Here is a 17,475-nt window from a genome sequence, read left to right as displayed (position 1 = left end):
TGACTCAGCCCTCTAATCAAAGGACGCTGCCAGCTATGTCCACTGAACTAACAAATGCTGGCTTGTTTTGAAGAGAGCGCTGCATCACTACAATTATTTCTGATAGCACTACTTGCCTGGAAGGTATGTGCCTTAAAAAACAGACTCTTTGGCGTGTCCATGGAAATGAGTAAGAGCCTGACTCACAGACCTTGTCTCGAGGGATCTGTTGGACCCACTCCATGAAGAAGCTACATTGTCTATTGCTTTAGGGTATACATGTGGAAACTGTAAAAAAAAATGGGATCTTGAGAAGAAACTGTGACAACTTCTTTCCTAAGGAGGAACCTGTCCCATGCCTTCAAATCTTATTATCATCCCGTTGCATTTCCCAAGTCTTCAAAAAATGTTCTTCTGTATTGTGTGGCAATGTGAAAGGCTCATCTATTAACCACCCATGGGATGGGAAAAGTGAAACTTTGGGTGAAGCTACATGCCTTATCACTTTGGCGCGAGCTGATCTCAGAACCACCAAAAGGGGATGGCATCTTCTCCCGTGCCCCAGCTTTCCCTTCCTTCCTCCTCATCTGGCCCTGTGCTGCCAAGCCACCGGGCTGCCCTGCTCCCTAACCAGTCCCATAAGTAGCAGCAGGCAGAAAGGAGAGCTGGGGACTGGGCAGTGGGAGGGATGCGAAGAGGAAGGAAGACCTCTCCTTCTGCTGGCAGAGAGGTGTTGTAACAGCTTAGTCACCACGTGCAGCTTTGGGTGCTGAGAAATGTACAAACACATTGGTAAATGTACGAAATAAATAGTCGGGGTCATGGGGAAATCACTTCTTCCTCTAGCTGCCTTCAGTTACCACACTCAAAAGTAGCATACAAATTGTTGAGAGAGAAGGTTGACTTTTAAGCTGCGGGTTCCGTTTCAAGTCCAAGGTGATAAACGTCCATAAAATGACTTATAATTTGGAAACTGAAGTTATGCCTTTGAGAGAGGAGGACATTCTGCCACCGAGAGACCATACCACACGTGCTTCCCAGCCCTGGCTCTGCTCTGACACGCCACCAGTGGCAACTGGACCCTCCGACTCCATGGGTGGTCTCCCTGCTTTGCAAGGTGTGCACGAGCCACTCTGAGACCTGGTGAAAAATGCTAGAAAGACTGTCCTTGCGTTAAACATAATGTATATTGAAGCCATATTTACAACTTGCTCAGAAAAAAACAGAAGGGTGAAGTTTCACAGGTGGTAATGAGCAAATACAATTAAAAATGCAGACTAAACCCAGAGAGAAAGCAGGTCCTTTTTTCATACAGTATGTCTTCCTAGCCATAAAGCAGATGAGGTCTCTATCATTCAGAACAGAATAAAGAAGGTTGGAGGCAAAAAAAAAAAAACAACCCAGCCACAAAGATCCATTTTACATCTAGAAGATGCAGGCAATAAAGTAATGACTCACCCTTAACAAGTTCATCTGCTATTTTGTGACTAACGCATTAAATTATATAATTCACAAATGTCCTACTCTTTAGGATTTTACTAAAAGCTATTTGCTGAATTAGAGTTAGAGATAGCAAAATGAAGTGAAAAAGCAGGGCCTTTTAGAGAAAGGGAAGCAATCAGCACTAATGGATTTATTGTGCAAAAGCCTATGTGGTTGAAAAACCACGCACGTACGCACACATCTGGCTGCTTCAGCTGTTGGTAGTCATAAATATAGCTTGCTGATGCCAAACAAAAATCCATATCAATACAATCATTTATTTATTCATTTTTATAATGCAGATCTCAAGATATTAGCCACATTTGTAGCAACAACAGAAAACAAACAGCTAGGTTTTCCAAGAGAAAGTTAAATTTGAACAAAAGTTAATTAAAGTCCATGCTAAACAACTTAGCTAATAGATTGGCAGGGCTTACCTACTGAGTAGCAGAGGCACCGCTCCAACAATTGCAATGACAACAGCTGGGATATCACTTCCAAAAGAAAGGAAAAGCTGTTTCCCTTTCTGATCCACAGCTCTGGCCCCTGCATATAGGTTCAAAGTGTTTATACCTTTTTTACTGCATATACTCATATGCATGTATATAATCTTAGTGAGAGACACAGAAGTACCAAATCTTTATCTAGAAGACCATAAAAATAAAAGATTTGAGGAGGGTACAGGTGGTAAGTGGATAGAAATCATCAGATAGACTCCCCTTAAGTAAATAAGCTAAATGTCTGCCCAGCAATATAGACAAGCCAATCATGTTTCAAAGGGTGCATGTAGGAAAACATTTGCTTGGTGCCTGCAAGGAAAAACAACAATTAAGCGGAACTCTGGATGCAGGTACTTGGCTGTTGGGATGCAATGCCAGAGCTCAGAATTATTTACCTTCCCTTCATTCTGTTCATTAACACCTGGTACTTCTCATGCTCTAAGGCTGTCCTCTCAGCCACACCACTTCTGATGAGTTCATCACTAGTTTCATAATATGGGATTATCTTTCATAAAAGCCCAGCTCTTGCATCTATGTGGTCAACGAAGAAACTCCACTTCCCCTTTAAAAATTATTCATATCCTCAGAGTTGCAGATTGAAGCATGGAAAATGAAAGTGCCAAAGTCTCAGAAAACAGAAGGCTAAAAAATAAATTAATATTTAGTATTTTCAGAAACATTATGAACTCTGAAGTAAATGTCATTATTTCCTATAGGGAGACTGATTGATGGCTTGTGGGGCCCTGGCATGATAAGCAGAAGCTTACGTAGCCTTCCTCCCCCAGCAGTAAACAGGAGGTAAATAATTCTCTGTGGTCTGAGGCCAGTTAACATCACACACAATACAGCAGGACTTTTCCACCAGAAAGATAGCTGATGACACACGTCCATTTTCTAAAAAATGAGAATTTACCATAAATACATATTTCCTTAAAAATTCCACATTACTGAAGAAATTAGGTTCATTTACACTTCAAACTGTTAAACATTTAGTTGTGCTTTAAAAATCTGCAGGGTTTCCATTTTTTGTTTGGATTTTTTTTCCCTACTTGCCAGCACTGCTTGACAGAAGTTATCAGAGGAAGGCTTTCAGAAGATTTCAACCTCTGGTTAGTGATTCATAAATATAACACTCTATCTTTAAAAATCACATTCTTAAAAAGCCACAATTTGGGGGGAAAACCCTCGAAAAAAATCAGTATACTTCAAAAATTAGTGCTGAGAAGTAATCCTGAATAACAGTTTTTAAAAGTAATGATTTCCAACTAATTTTAAAAATTCCTTACAGATTGCACCGTTATTCCCTGAATAACTATGATCACACCATAAACAAACCAGGAAACGTTACAGAAAAAAAATGAGTAATAGATTGTCAGCTTTAATGGGAACATTCTGTTTTCATTGGTTTCTTTGCAAGGAAATGGATTAGAAACCTGTTTTGAAAGGACAAGTGAGATCATTTTATAAATTTCTTTTTCTTCTAACTAGAGGAGCTGTGTGGAGGCATGTCTTGCAAGCGTGCAGCGTCTGGCTCTGATAACAACTCTGGGCACCCACAGAATTTGCCACTTTTAGATCAGTGTGGTACATTTAACACAACAGGACACATCAAATGAAAAGCAGGATATACTCATTTCAGCTCAGAGTGGGTAGGTTAAGATGAGCTAAATGAAGCTATGATTCTATCTATGGTACATTTTCATTGTGTGCTATGCTTTGAATATAAAAGAAGACCTAGTTTCCCCAACATTTATATAACATTATTGCTCATTAAGAATTTATTAACAGTGTCACTGACACCGAAATCACAAGAAGAAGAGGGGAAAAAAACCCCAAGTCCATTTAAAACCACTAATTAGCTGGGCAATCTGATTATAGATTCACAACAGCTGTTGCCTTCTTGGGGTTTCAGTGATCAGCTGAATGCACACTGGAATACATTAAAAGAAGAAACAAGCTTTTTGTGATTAAAAACCCCAAAAAACTCAAAGGTGGAAAAATTCCATGAAGGTATGGAGTACATAAACCTGCACAGTCAAAATTGTGTTTAGTTTTCCTGAGGAGCATTTAAAGCATTGAAAGTATCTCCTGTTTCTACATGATTTACTTCCCCGACAAGGAACACTGAGTGCTTTCCTGAATCACAGCCATGCGGGGTTTTACTGCATACTGCAACTCTTTGTTTCATTTATAATTATCTGATAGGATTTGCAGCTTTGGCCTCTGTTCCCCCTGAAGACAATGGGAGCCATGTTATCGATTTCAAGGAGACTCAAGTGTCAGCAGCTTTTCCATCCATAGCAAATACATACATGCAAGAACATGCCACCTTAGGCTCCAGTTAGTTAAAAGTTACACGTACAGGAAAATAGTTTAACATCTTTAACTACTCTTACTTTCTGCTCCCAGTGAAGACAGCCACTAATGACACTGACTGCAATTTCCCTTTTTGTCTTAAGACATCAGCTCTTATGCCACTACTACCTCTACGGAGAACCAGGTACTGTTACAGGTCCTGTGCTACTGCCTAGATTGGGACGACTTTTTAACCAAGAAGGTTTCAAACCTGAGGTCCTCTGAAGGACAATGAACTTCACTTTCCCTTGAATAGAGGGTGACTGATTCAATTCCTTTGTACACCGCGGTTGAGGAAAAGTGGTAACTTCAGCCAAAAAACAATAGCCAGCTAGTATAAATCACAAAATGCTCATATCATATGCTGCTTTGAATGTCATTTTACAAGTGGTCTGTTCATGCTATACTAGCATTTGTGTCTTAGCTGGTGCAGGAGGTAGTTCCTCATAGACTGTTTCATGTCTGCGCCAGAGGGAACATTAGCCACTATACTAAGATCCAAGTCTACCTTCCCTCCCTTCAGATGATCACAGTTTCCAGGAAATCTTTTTCATGTCATCCCTTAGTAGTAACTGGAAATCAACCACAGAAAAATTCTGAAATCCCATCTCTTCAGGCAAGACCATACAGCTGGCGAGTCACATTTACTCCAAGCATTTCTAATTAATGAGCAGGGTTGGAATACAGTAAACATATTAGAAAGTAAAATAAGTTCCAAAATCGCAAGCCTAACCACAGACCTAACTTCTGTGACAACTTCCACAGGGAGGATGTGTCCATTCATTCCTCATTCACGACAGAGAAGACAGGAAGAACTATGTTTTGGCATTCAAAAGAGCAATATTTTATCCCCAAAGTTAGGTACTCCAGCTTTTAAAAGCAAGCTTGTGAAAGAGTTTGATGTTTATTGATATTATCTAATGTTATATACTAACATCAGAGGCTTAGAGAGCTTGTCAATCCATGGGGTTTTTTTAAACTCTTGGTTGTAAATTACTCATTCTACAGGCTGAAAAATATTTAAGTAGCAGTTTTTAATATAAAAAAAATTCCTAATTATTTTTGGAATGAAAGTGTAAAAGCTGAGTATACCATTTGGCAGCTTTTCAAACCAACAACAGAAATACCTGTAAGCACTGTTATACATTCTGTTCCTGACAGATTTAGCATCCCTGTCTAATAATGCAAATAAATATTTGGCTGTGATCTCTTTTACCTTCTGTTGCTCTATAGGTAACAATGCTGGGTGTCTTCACTGATACTGTATGAAATCTGCAAGTCTGTTTTTGCAAAACAGAAAGCAGCTAATTAGGATTCTGCTGTCTTTCATATTTGCTTGGCATTTTCAATTCTGAATTTTCAATTTACTTGAAACAAAACACCCTGTGATACACCTATTCTGTACAGGGAAAAGCCACAGACCAGCTCCCTGTAAATGACTGTCCTGATCCTGAGACTGTCTAGAACAACAGCCTCCTCTCCAGTCCCGTTATTTTTTGTTATTATCATAGAATCATAGAATCGTTTACGTTGGAAAAGACCTTTAAGATCATTGAGTCCAACCTTATTAGTGGAGAGGAAGGAGACCTACATTTTATTCAAAAGGGAAATAAACTAATCTAAAATCCTTCATAAACTGTTGCTACTTTCTGTCCTGAAGAACTCGAGGTTATTGCAGTTGTTTCACGTGCTCTGATAGAACTGCTTATGTTGGTACCATACTTCTGTTACAAACTCAGCAGATTTTAGGGTTTGTTTTACAAACACATTTGCTTCCAATTGCCAGCCTAGTCCATGAAATAGGATATTCTGCAAGTGCAACTTCAAAAAAAAAAAAAAAAAAAAAAAAAGCAAGCAAGGAAAGATAGCATTTTGCAGTCAAACAAACAAAAAAATGCAATATGCATTAACTGGTGTAAGAAATTTTATCATTTAAAAATCAATTAGTTTTTCAAAGTTAAAAAGAATAACACCTATTCACAAGAGGGGTTAAAATTCTTTGGGACGCTGAAGAGAAGAAACCAGACATATTATTTTGGCAAGAAGACTGGCTCCTGATTGCGGCCGGTAACTTCTTGCCAGTGGAAGTGCCTTAGGACTGTTAAATGTAAATGCACAGGCAGGTGCATTGATAAGTCATGCTGTACTTTAATGTGTTAGCCTGAACTTTTCACTGCTTATCAGGTCAATAATATGTGAACCCTGCCTGGGTCATCTGAGACCACGGTGGGCAATTTGACCACAGAAATTGCTAGGGCAGGCAGTTGATCTTGCCATCTAAGTCAAAATCCCCAAAGGTTTGAATCCAGACCTGGCTAACAACAGCAGCTTGGAGTGAACTCCTAACTGAGGTCCCGAGGAGGAAGAATAGAGCAGAACTGAAGACAAAGACCCTGCTAAGATACTGAGAGGAAATCTAGGCAGTAGAAAAGCCATTTTGAAGTGCAAAGTTTTCTGTTCATTAAACCTTCACTACAGGGAACATTTTAATATATCCCCTTGAACAATTTAATATATGCCCTAATAAGGAGGAATAAAAATCCTCTTTCCTCCTTGTTTTCTTTTTTTCCTTTACATAGTGAGCACAAGATTTTATCAACCAGTTTCTAGAAGATTGTTGATGAGATATGAAGACCTTTGACTGTGAATTGTTCCTTTAAGCCCAGTATGAGTAATGGGCACAATTCTGCTTTCCTGTGCACCAGCTAAATGGGAAGTCACTCACTGCATTTCACTTGACTGATTTAGACCATCTCTGCAGAGAGCAGGGGTTGATCAAATGCAAGTCATTGTGTTTGCTTGCTGCTGTCAGGCCCAGAAGAAAAGTCTCATAGATGCTGAACTACCTGGAGCTTCTGAAGAGCCACGGTTGGTAAAAATTGTTGAACTGAGGAACACAAGATGGTTGATCCTGGGATTTCACACAAGACAGGGGAAGAGGGGAAGTACACTCCAGAGGGGCCAGTGAGAAGCAAAGATACAGATGTGCTGGTAATGGTCTTCCCACCAGGGCAGGGGCAGACTGAAGCACAGAGTACAGCAGCTCACTTTGCAATTACCTATGAGCTCCCAGGCTTGTCCTCACTGGCCCACCAGGCAGTGGTTCCATGGTACTACTCCATCACCAGAAGATCCAGCTGAAGAGGCTCCTATACCCACACAGTCATCCCTTCCTCTCCTGCAGAAGGTGAAGCCATGTCACCAGTGCAGGTTCTCTCAGACACAATTTAGACTCCCATCACACAAACAGTTGTATCAGCTGCACCAGGGAGAGAGAGAAGAATATTTTAAGGCAGACTTGTCATCACATGTTTGTAACACGAGGGTACAATCTTAGCTACTCTGCAGTGTAACTCTGTGCAGCTCCAGAGTCTTATTGTGTTGACGCTCACACTTGACAAGCTAACTCAAGACGAGTTCGCTTGGATAGCAGTTTATTTGAATTAGTGCTGCAATGAAAGCAAGCACTCCAGTGCTATCAATGAGCTTTCATGCTAGAGCACGAAGTACACTGTGAGGAGTACACATATTTTATTAAATCTTAAGACTCCTTCATTCTCTTCCTGTATTCCATGGAAAGTATTTACTCTATCCACAGGCTTTGGACTCCATTTTTATTTACTGTGGGCTACTAACTCTTCGGGTTTTACTCATTGCACAACAGATGATACTATTAAATGTGTTATGCCTAACAGCCTGAGCACTGTTAAATCAAATTACAAAGACCTCAGAAAAAAACCCTGGTTAAATACTCACGGTAGCTAATGCTGTTAAACTATTGGACATGGACTGATCACTACAAATGGAGTTATGTAGTTACAACGTTTAAGGAAGTAGAATAATTACCTCATTCTGCTAATCACTCAATTTCCATTATGTATGAAGTGGCTGCAGTTCTGTACTCCTGCTTTATAAAAGAATCTCTTTGCAAGATGTACTGGAACTAAAAATATTATATGTATTGTTGCAAAAGAGGAAAGTACCATGATATATGACCTATGGCACCATATATAACTTGTCATCCATTAGGAGAACGTGACCCACATCTAAAATGAATAGCTTCTACACACAACTCACGTGAACAGCACTTTAAATCGTCATGCAGAATGCCTCAATATACATGAAATCCACCACTGGCTCCTGAGAGTTGGCTTCTGTCTGTTTTCAACCAGACAAATGTCAGGCCACTAGAAATCAGTGTTTCTCTATTCTGGTGAGAGCACACAGGGGCCATGGCTCAAGTGAAGAATGAGAGACAGCTTCTTCAAGCTCTCTACCTCACGTTACAATGTAGACAGAAACGAAAATAATCACAAATGCTGAAAAAATATGAACTAAGCCTTGAAATGCTCAGAAGACACTGCTTCCGCATGTGTGATGTGTTACACCTGTAAACATAACCCCAGAGTACTACTTAGCTGGACTTCTGTGAGAAGGTGTAGTGAAGCTGGAGAGGAAGTCTGAAGGGTCTGAACAGGTCACAAGGACTAAAGAGGCCATTATTTGTCTGGTCTTAGATAGGGGAGCCCAAATTGAGAAGTACAGCCAGAGGACAGTGCTCTGTCCCTACTTGGATTCAGTATGTCTTCTAACCCATACAACAGAGACAGTGAATCTGTGAGCATGGCATGCAAGGGCACTTTCCAGGCACTTCAGGTGTCTGCATGCCAGAAGTCTTGCTGTACTGCTCAGCAGTTCTGCCAGCTGACAGTCAGACTGGTTCCAGTTACCTGTGAGAGCCATGTGTGCAGAAACAGGTGGATTGCAAAGGTCTCAGCTGCACTTGTGAGTCCCCTGCAAGAGCCATGGGACTTAACGATTTGGTAGGTGGAGCTTCACGTGCCTTAATTACTGCTTAGATGTTGAATAAAATAAATACTCTTCAGCAAGGTAAAAAATGTCACTTTTGTGTTTTTTTCATACAGAGCTTGGCCCAACTATCCTTGCTGAAGTTGGATACCGAAGTCTTCCTTCTACAAATGCAGAGTCAAAAGACAGCAAGAGAAAGGAGGAGCAGTGTAGTGTCTCCTGCAGAGAGGAACACCGCAGCAGAACTCCCCTCAAGGGCTGCCAAGGGTCTGCTCTGCTGGCAACCAACAAGCCTCCAACAGCTCAGGAGAGTTTATTGTGTAATTTTCTTCTGGTCATAATGTTTCTGTGGTGTACACATCTGCACATTAACCACTAACTCGTTTTGTGCCATTGAACAGCAAGAAGTGGATAACAGCCCTCTTCTTTTTCACTCTTTATCTCTACTAATGGGAATGCAGAGTTGGACTATCTGTGAGCCAGCTTGTTTTCAGCCACAAGAGGAAGCAGAAGAAAATGGTCTTATACTCTAGAGCAGGAACAGGGAACATATAGCCAACCTCTACCACCCACTATAAGCAAACTGTGCCTTGAGATAAGAGCGTATTTCTGAAGAAATACCCCGAGACCATTTTTTGAAATGAAGAGGTGTGAGTTCACAAACCGTAACTCTTTTCTTCCTCTGTTTGCCCCATAACTGTGTGTACCGCCACTGACATTTCCTGACTATCTGCAAGTAGATTTGCATGCGGAGCACTTTTTAAGTTGAGGTTTCAGATGAATATCATAGGAAATGTAATTTTTTAGATCAGAAGAAATAAACCACATTTGAAGCAATGTATGAGAAATCCTAAAACTTCAGTAATTGGCAAAACACAATACTTTTCTAGAAGGAAGTTTTCCCATAAGGTACTAAGCCAAATTTGTAATGACATACATAGATAAAGGGAAGAACCTCATGCAATTCAGTACATCATTATCACATATATATCTGACAGCATATATGCAGACAGATATGCTCCATGTATTATTCAAACCAAATGTTTTCTGTTTAATTTCCTTGTTTTCCCTAAGAAAAAGACATTTAAAAAATGTGATACTTGATGCAAACTCCAATTCTAAATAGTTCTAGTTAGTAAAAATCATCCAAAGCCAATAAAAACCATTAACTGTTTTCCTCCCTAAAAATAATAAGCAATCTATTAATATTTGGGAGAGTACAAGGTAAAAGTTATCTGATTTCTTTTAAATATTAGAAGTATGTCAGAATCTGTGAAGACATCTCTTTCTGAAGCTGGTGTTGACTTAAATTCTGAATTTTTTCATCACATCTCACAGTTTATTACAGATGTAGAAATAGTTTTCCCTCTTCTTTCATCATCAGCACGACAGTGGGCTGCTACATGAACAGTGCACGCTCCTAGCTGCAGTGGAGCAGGCCGTAAGCAGAGGAGAGGAAGCTGTTGGCAGTGGCTGACCCGACCAGAGGAGAAAGCTCATGAGTCATGGAGGCTTTCCTGATTTGGAGATTAAGTCTGTACTCTCAACAAGAAGGATTCTCCCTTATTCTTTGCCCCAGGAGAAAAACTAAAGCATGAGCCTGATGGAGTGTGAGCAGTGAGAGTGTTCCTCACGAAAATGGTTGTTTTAAGAAGAAAAGAAACTGTGTGAAAGTGATTGATCACAATGAACATTTTGTTAAACTAGAACTTGCTATTTGGTGCTCAGTACCATGGCCAGTTTTAGTTTGATACCTCCATTCACTTTTAGAAACTTAAATATATAGATTTACATTTTCACTCTTACATTCTACATCTTGACCAACAGCTGCTTGTATTTTTTGGACTGAACGTTCCCCAGTTTCATTCTCACTGAAAATTACAAGCTCAATAAATTATCTACACCACCACAGTTTAGAAGGCAGAATAGAAGAGCTTTCCGATCCTTGCCAGGTGGTAGGAGTAAAGACGTTCTGAGTTTTTCTTCCTGAGAATTTGCTATCACGTTGGCCTGGGGGTCAGTAACTCCAGCAGACAAAGCCAGAACAAGGGGAACCCTGAACTATATAGGCTAAGAAGTGCTGAAATTTATCACCCTTTCCAGAATTTTACTAGAAAAGAAACAATTAGAGTAAGACAGCAAAAAGGAAGTGATCATGTCAAGTGTCTTCAAAGACAATCAGCAACAGTATCTGGAGACTGCCTAGAGATACAGGTCTTTACAGGATGCACCCTTCCTTCGTACTTCAGAGGTACAAAAGAGATTGCTGTGTGATCTACCTTCTGTCAGCTTGTAGGACGAGACTTTAGTAACAGGAATCGTTTTACTTCTACACAGACAGAAAATATCTGGCGATACTTCCACAACTGTTAGTTTTCAAGTACCCCAAAGGATACCTTTTAGGCTGCTGCCCTCTACCACATGATGACTTCAGAAAGGTTGTGTTGTGGGTAAACAGACTTTTACTGTACTACCTTCAAAGTCTATGTTAGCATTTCCGTTTTTCTCCATAGAAATGACAGATAGCCAATTTCTAGTAAAGTACTTCATCCCCTCCAAGTTGAGTATTTTAAAAATAAATGCTAAAATGTGAAAAGGTCAAAGAGCCCCATGCTTTAGGGACTAAATCAATCCCAGTTCCCAATGCTTAAGAGAGAAGATTGCAATAGAAACGGGTTACCCCACATCTACATTGCTGCTTCGCCACTTACAGCCCCCACTGTCAGGGATGGAATGATGGAATAAAGGGGTGACAGGATTGGACTCGGTATGGCAACTCTCAAGAAAGGCTTTGCACACGTGTGAAGTATTGTTTCACTAACAACTGGTGTAAATCGGTGTCGACGACATCATTCAGTCATACACGACATCCATGAGGCTGCCTGCTTTCCTGCAGACACACCATCTGCTTCAGTCAAGGGTGCTGGAGGCTTGAGTCAAAGCCCATTGAAGTTACTGGAATGATTCCCACAAATCTTTGACTCTGACTCATCCGTAGCTTATACAATGCACAAAATGTCAGGCTCACAAACTGCACTGTGCAAGCATGACAGCTAAGGCTTAAACAAAACACAGAGCAGCAGTCAGCTCTCTCACACCAACATATGCCAGGATTTGATCTGCTGAAACTGTCGCAGCTGCAGTAACATATAGCAGGAGTAGGCAAGAGAGGAAGAAAACTCTGAACTGATACCTTTTACTGGGATGACTTTAGGAGACAAAAGGACTCTCTCAGAGCCAGAGGAACCCGTTCTGTTTCCATATCTCTGGGGTGATACTACCATCAGTGGGGATGATGCACCCAAAAGGAAAAACATGGGCTGCAATGCCTGAGGAAAACAAACACCACGGGAGAGGTGGGAGGAAAGAATCTCTGAAAAAACATTAGGAGTAGGCAGAATTCAATGGCAGCAAGTAAAATGGGAGGATCACATAAAAACAGCCAGCTCTATCTACGGATTCAAATTGCCTTCCTTAAGTAAAGATGACAGCACTTTTCTTTCCCATGATTATCTAAAGGGACCCAGTTCCTGGCATGGAGCTCCCACTGAAGTCAGTGTGAGTCACTTGTGCAGGCTGCTGGAAGTACATTCCCAGGAGAGCTAATTATTGCATATATCCTAACGAGCTTGCAAAAGAGGTTTTATAAACACCTGCCACTGTTTCATTACCTCCAGTTCAGGAAACCGAACAACTGTCAGCCTAAATGACATGGTTTGGTATTTTCCACTAATTCTGAAAATGAAGAAGTGAAGAGCAAGTCCTGACAACACCTCTGGTTTCAATGTTATTTTCAGGTAAAATGCATAGTTTAAAAAGTATGCTAATTTTATCTCTGATCCCCCATAGGAATATGCAGTAGTTAGGACCTCTTCTCTCACTTTATGGACAAGAAGAAGAGAGAACCAAAAAGGCCCCTAAGTGCCTGATTTCACTCCTGGACTTGCATAAAACAAAACATTCCAACAGTGCTAATTGTTCAGCAGAACTCAATCAAGTGAGAAATATAAAATTTGATTGTATAAAGCCAGCAGAACAGAAAGGAGGTTTTATTAAGGATAATGCTTATGTGTTGCACTCCATACATTAAAAAGTCTATTGGCCTAAAATGGAACACGGCTGGAAAACAAGTTTATGACTACAACCTGTCCTGTCTGCAAAGACTTATTTATATTTTTATTTCTATTTATGGACCTTTAAAGCATGAGTCTGCTTGCAATTTAATCAAGATCTTTGAGTGATCAAATCCTTTTACTGATCAAGTACTGAATGTGAGCCTCGTGTATGGCAACTGAGATCTCTGTCCCAGCATTAGCAACGGTAGAGACTCTATGACAATTAAGAGCATTTGGCTCTTTCCTCAAGGAACTGCAGTGAAGGGCACCAACTCTTCTCCTGCTTTGCACTTTCTCCTCCTGTGAAGCAGAGGCATATAATAGACACAAAAAGTTTGTTCTTACTTTCTTATTCCAGGGGGAAGATTGAGATGCTAGAGGCAGGCAAAAGGAAAAGGACTTCAGAAATCAGCGAGGTGGAAAATGAGGGGGAGATGTCAAGCAGAACACCTAATCCTGAAACAAAACTGTGGGATTGGCAGCAGAATTTTTCTGGATTAGTGGTTTTTTATGTGCCTCATACTCAAGAAATCCCTTCTCCTGAGGGACTTTCCTTAGGTGGTAAGTGAAAAGGTGTTGTGTGAAACTGCTTATCTCCATATGGTCTGCAACATACTGAGGTAATCACATCTCTCACTAGGTACAGCCCACTGAAAACTATGGTTGTGATAACTACTTGCACTCATCTTCATTATCTTGTATCAGACAATGGGGTAATAAATAATGATAATAATTAATAATAAATACTAAACAAAAAAATAAAAAAGGGAAAATTATGTGATTTTTCTCCCAGGCTGACAATCTCTCTCTGAGTCCATCAGTTGTTCTGTGCAGACCCTCCTTTTATATACTTTCCTCAAACTGTGTCAGAGGAAGATGCAGCTACATACCTGTCCCCTGTACAGCTTGCCTTTTAGGCAGTATAGCCTCACACATGCAAAGTGGTCCCATTCAGCAGAGCAAGCCAACAGAAAAGATTGACTGGCTCAATACCTATTTAAAAAAAAAATCAACCTGATCTATTTAGTTGTCGCGAGCTTGAACTTCTGGACAGTTTTATCTTTTTAACACTTCATTGACTTTTATACAGTAGCAAAACAATTCAAGAAAGAAATGAGGCAAAACTGGAACTTGGTATGTAAATGGAACAAAAAATACAGTCAAGGACTAGGACGGCTGTGGATACCACCTTTTACTGATGGTCACTTTAGACTGAGCCACATTAGCTTGAAAAACCACGGAACTGAACAAAATACATTATTTGCTTTTTATTTTGTCCAAACGCTCTTTGGAGTCTTTCCTATATCCTATATTCTGACTGTGTACTAGTGTAAATGAGAAATTACTCCAAAGAAATCAATTGATATTAACTGGAATAGGCAAAACAATTATGTTCAAAAAAGCAGGAGCTATATATATCGTTAGAGCACCTGTAACACAGGAACCTATGGTGTCCTTCCAAACACTCTTCATGGGCAAGAGTTCCACTCTACTTCCATTTTGTCACAGACTCATAACCCAGCAAACACAGAAAAGCATTTTCCCAGTTCCAGGAAACTCACTGGTTAGAGCAGGTTTGGGTACAATTTAGGTCTGGCTTTCTCCTTTAAATAACATTAGTAGGCCTAAAATGTCCTAATTTAAAAAGATTCCAGAATGAAAGTTTCATTCTGCACTGGGTAGCAGGGATCTGAGACCCTTTGTTATATTTGTTACTGTTTACCCAATCCACCTCAAAATTATCTGGGAAAGCACTGGCATCAGACATTATCTGGCCAAACTGGAAGAACTCCAAGTCCTATCAAACCTATAGCACCGGCTGCACCTAGTATTTTGTGACTGTATTTATAGAACAGGGATATGGAAACATTTAATAAAGGAAAAAACACCCTCTTATTATGGCTCAACCAATTCAGAAATTATGGAGTCTATAATCACACTGCTCGAAGGATTGTCTGACATGGCCTGTCTAAGGGAAGATGCCTGGAGCTGAATTTCCCCCTTAGTCCCAGTTCTTTCAATTCTTTTTTTTTTTTTTTCCCTGAAGCTTGCTTCCTCAGCAGAAGGGACGTAATGACATAGGACACTCAGCTGAGCTAGGCTGGGCTGGGCATGTCTGGGATGATGGATGGCGGAACTAGTTGCCAAAAGCTTGCATGCATTGCAGCAATCTTGCAGAGAAGCCCTGCACATGAATGGCATGGTGCAAGTGCAAGGCGTTGCCTGGATGAGGCTTTTCCAGAACAATGCACAGCATCATGGCCCCTCAATGTTCAGGAAAAATGAATTCATGTTGGAAGGGATGCAGAGAAATATGTTAGGAATCTGAAACTATCTTATAAGAGGAGACTAAAAGAGCTAAGCTTGCTCTGTCTAACAAGGTCTAGGAGGGCATATGATCACTTATTATAAAAACATTGGAAAGAAACACAAAGAAAGGGAAAGAGCAGTTTAAGCAATGGAATAATGTTGGCACAAGAACACATGGCTGTGAACCAGCCACATAAAAATTTAGACGATTATTTTTACCCATCAGGAAAATAATGCTCTGGAACAGACTTCCAGGCAGGAACAGTGGCTGCAAGAGGCCTAATTGGTTTTAAGCAGCAGCTTGATAGGTCCGATAAAGGCATAATAGGACAAGGCTGCCTGCAACAGCAGACAACTGGACTCCCTGTTTTAGAAGCGCTAAGCTCTGTCCCTCCAAGCGCTAAGCTCCCAGAAAAATGTGGCAGTAGTTTCTCATGCTATGAATATTTGCTAAACAGTATATTGAGTCCACTAAACTCTATGCAGTATTCAGCCTAGAACTATATACTTAATTCAGGCCTTGGCTTGAAAATATTACGACTTCAAAGTGCCATATATAAAAGGCCTTTTGTATAGAGAAGAAATTCGAATGGCATGTTAGTGTGGAGATAGAATAATCTCAGATTTTCTCCATTTGTATCATCCCTTATTTTCAGATATTTAGATGACCCTATTATTGTAGTTTATGCTTCCATTATTATTTTGCAAGGTGCTAGCAACTACCCTCATTATTTTGTGGCTTTAATACAAAACATTTGAAACCGTTTCTACGAAGGGGTCGATTTATTCATTAATTAATAAAGCATGCTGTAATGCCCAGAACTACTCCATATGACAGATATTTTAAATCAGGGATAGAGTACTACACTCAGAATTTGGAACCTCTCCCTGAAACGCTGGAGTGGAAAAACAGCTAGGCCAGTTATCTCAATGTTGTTCAATCCCTGCCTCAAGGATGAGTGATAATCCTCCAGAAGGAGGAGACATTTTAGAATTTTTTTTTTTTTTTTTTTTAACTACACTCCCATTCAGTTGGTTTAGCTACTTCAATAGCCTTATAATCCCTGCCTGATGGAGGAAGGTGGCTGAAAATCTTGGGAGACTTAAAAAGCCAAGGCAATCTAAGGTGGGACAGTACTCATTACAATGGCTTCCTGATAAGCAAGCGGGTCACTCCTGAATAGGCACCACAATCCCTCTCCTAAGGAAGATTTTGGATTTTAATTTTTTTTTTTCAGAACTGGAACAAACAATTGGAGATAGGAAGCTTAGCATGTACAAAATATCTTTTGCAAAGATTCAGTGTCAGATGAGTCACAGATCTGGACCTTCTCCCACAGTCCGTTCCAATGGCTCCCCTGGGCTCTGGGGTGGCTGGTGGCCAGGTACTCCCTGCTTGACCAAGGCTGTGGGGCATGTTGGTAAGCCAGGACACTGGCTGTCTGGCACGGCAGCTTCTCTGACTGACAGGCCCGAGAGCGTGCTAGAAGAAAAATCAACCTGTTGGGGTTTGTTGCATGTTTTACTGGAATTAACATTTTCACAACAGGTTGCTTTGTTGGAACTTTGTTTCCAGGGGGAGCTATTTAATGAGAAGATCACAGACTAGCCCCAATATTACTGCTGGCTGTTGCCAGTACAGAGCAGAACGAAGCTTATTTCACAGGTCTGAGCTTCTCTCTGCCTGCACTGTTTGAGTGTCTCAAATTTAACCTTAACATTGGCATTCATAATGCCGTTCTTCAAGAAAAATGGCAGCAATTGCTGTGATATATATGACTGATAGAAATGAATTTAATTCTATTTCAGTGCAGCTTTTGGGAAGATTTGCTGTGAAGCGTAGTACTGTCCAGGGACCCATAAACTAAAGATTGCATAGGGCCTAGATGCCTTAATACAGAGTCATCTCAGTAGCGTGATAGCAG

The 17,475-nt window shown here is 40.4% G+C and overlaps 1 protein-coding gene across 1 annotated transcript in view; it reads right to left on the bottom strand.

Annotated features, from left to right (window-relative positions):
* The window catches only part of LYST (lysosomal trafficking regulator), a 110,630-nt gene extending 107,775 nt beyond the window's left edge, over nt 1-2,855 (bottom strand). The window contains exon 1 of the mRNA XM_030034883.2: nt 1,899-2,855. The gene's annotated coding sequence lies outside the window, so the exon portion shown is untranslated. The remainder of the gene's footprint in view (nt 1-1,898) is intronic.
* Between the last annotated feature and the right edge of the window lie 14,620 nt (nt 2,856-17,475).

The sequence above is a fragment of the Aquila chrysaetos genome, chromosome 13 (assembly GCF_900496995.4).
Source record: "Aquila chrysaetos chrysaetos chromosome 13, bAquChr1.4, whole genome shotgun sequence".
NCBI classification, from domain to species: Eukaryota; Metazoa; Chordata; class Aves; order Accipitriformes; family Accipitridae; genus Aquila; species Aquila chrysaetos.
The sequence above is the reverse complement of the archived record's forward strand: the minus strand, read 5'-3'. Positions and strand labels throughout refer to the sequence as shown.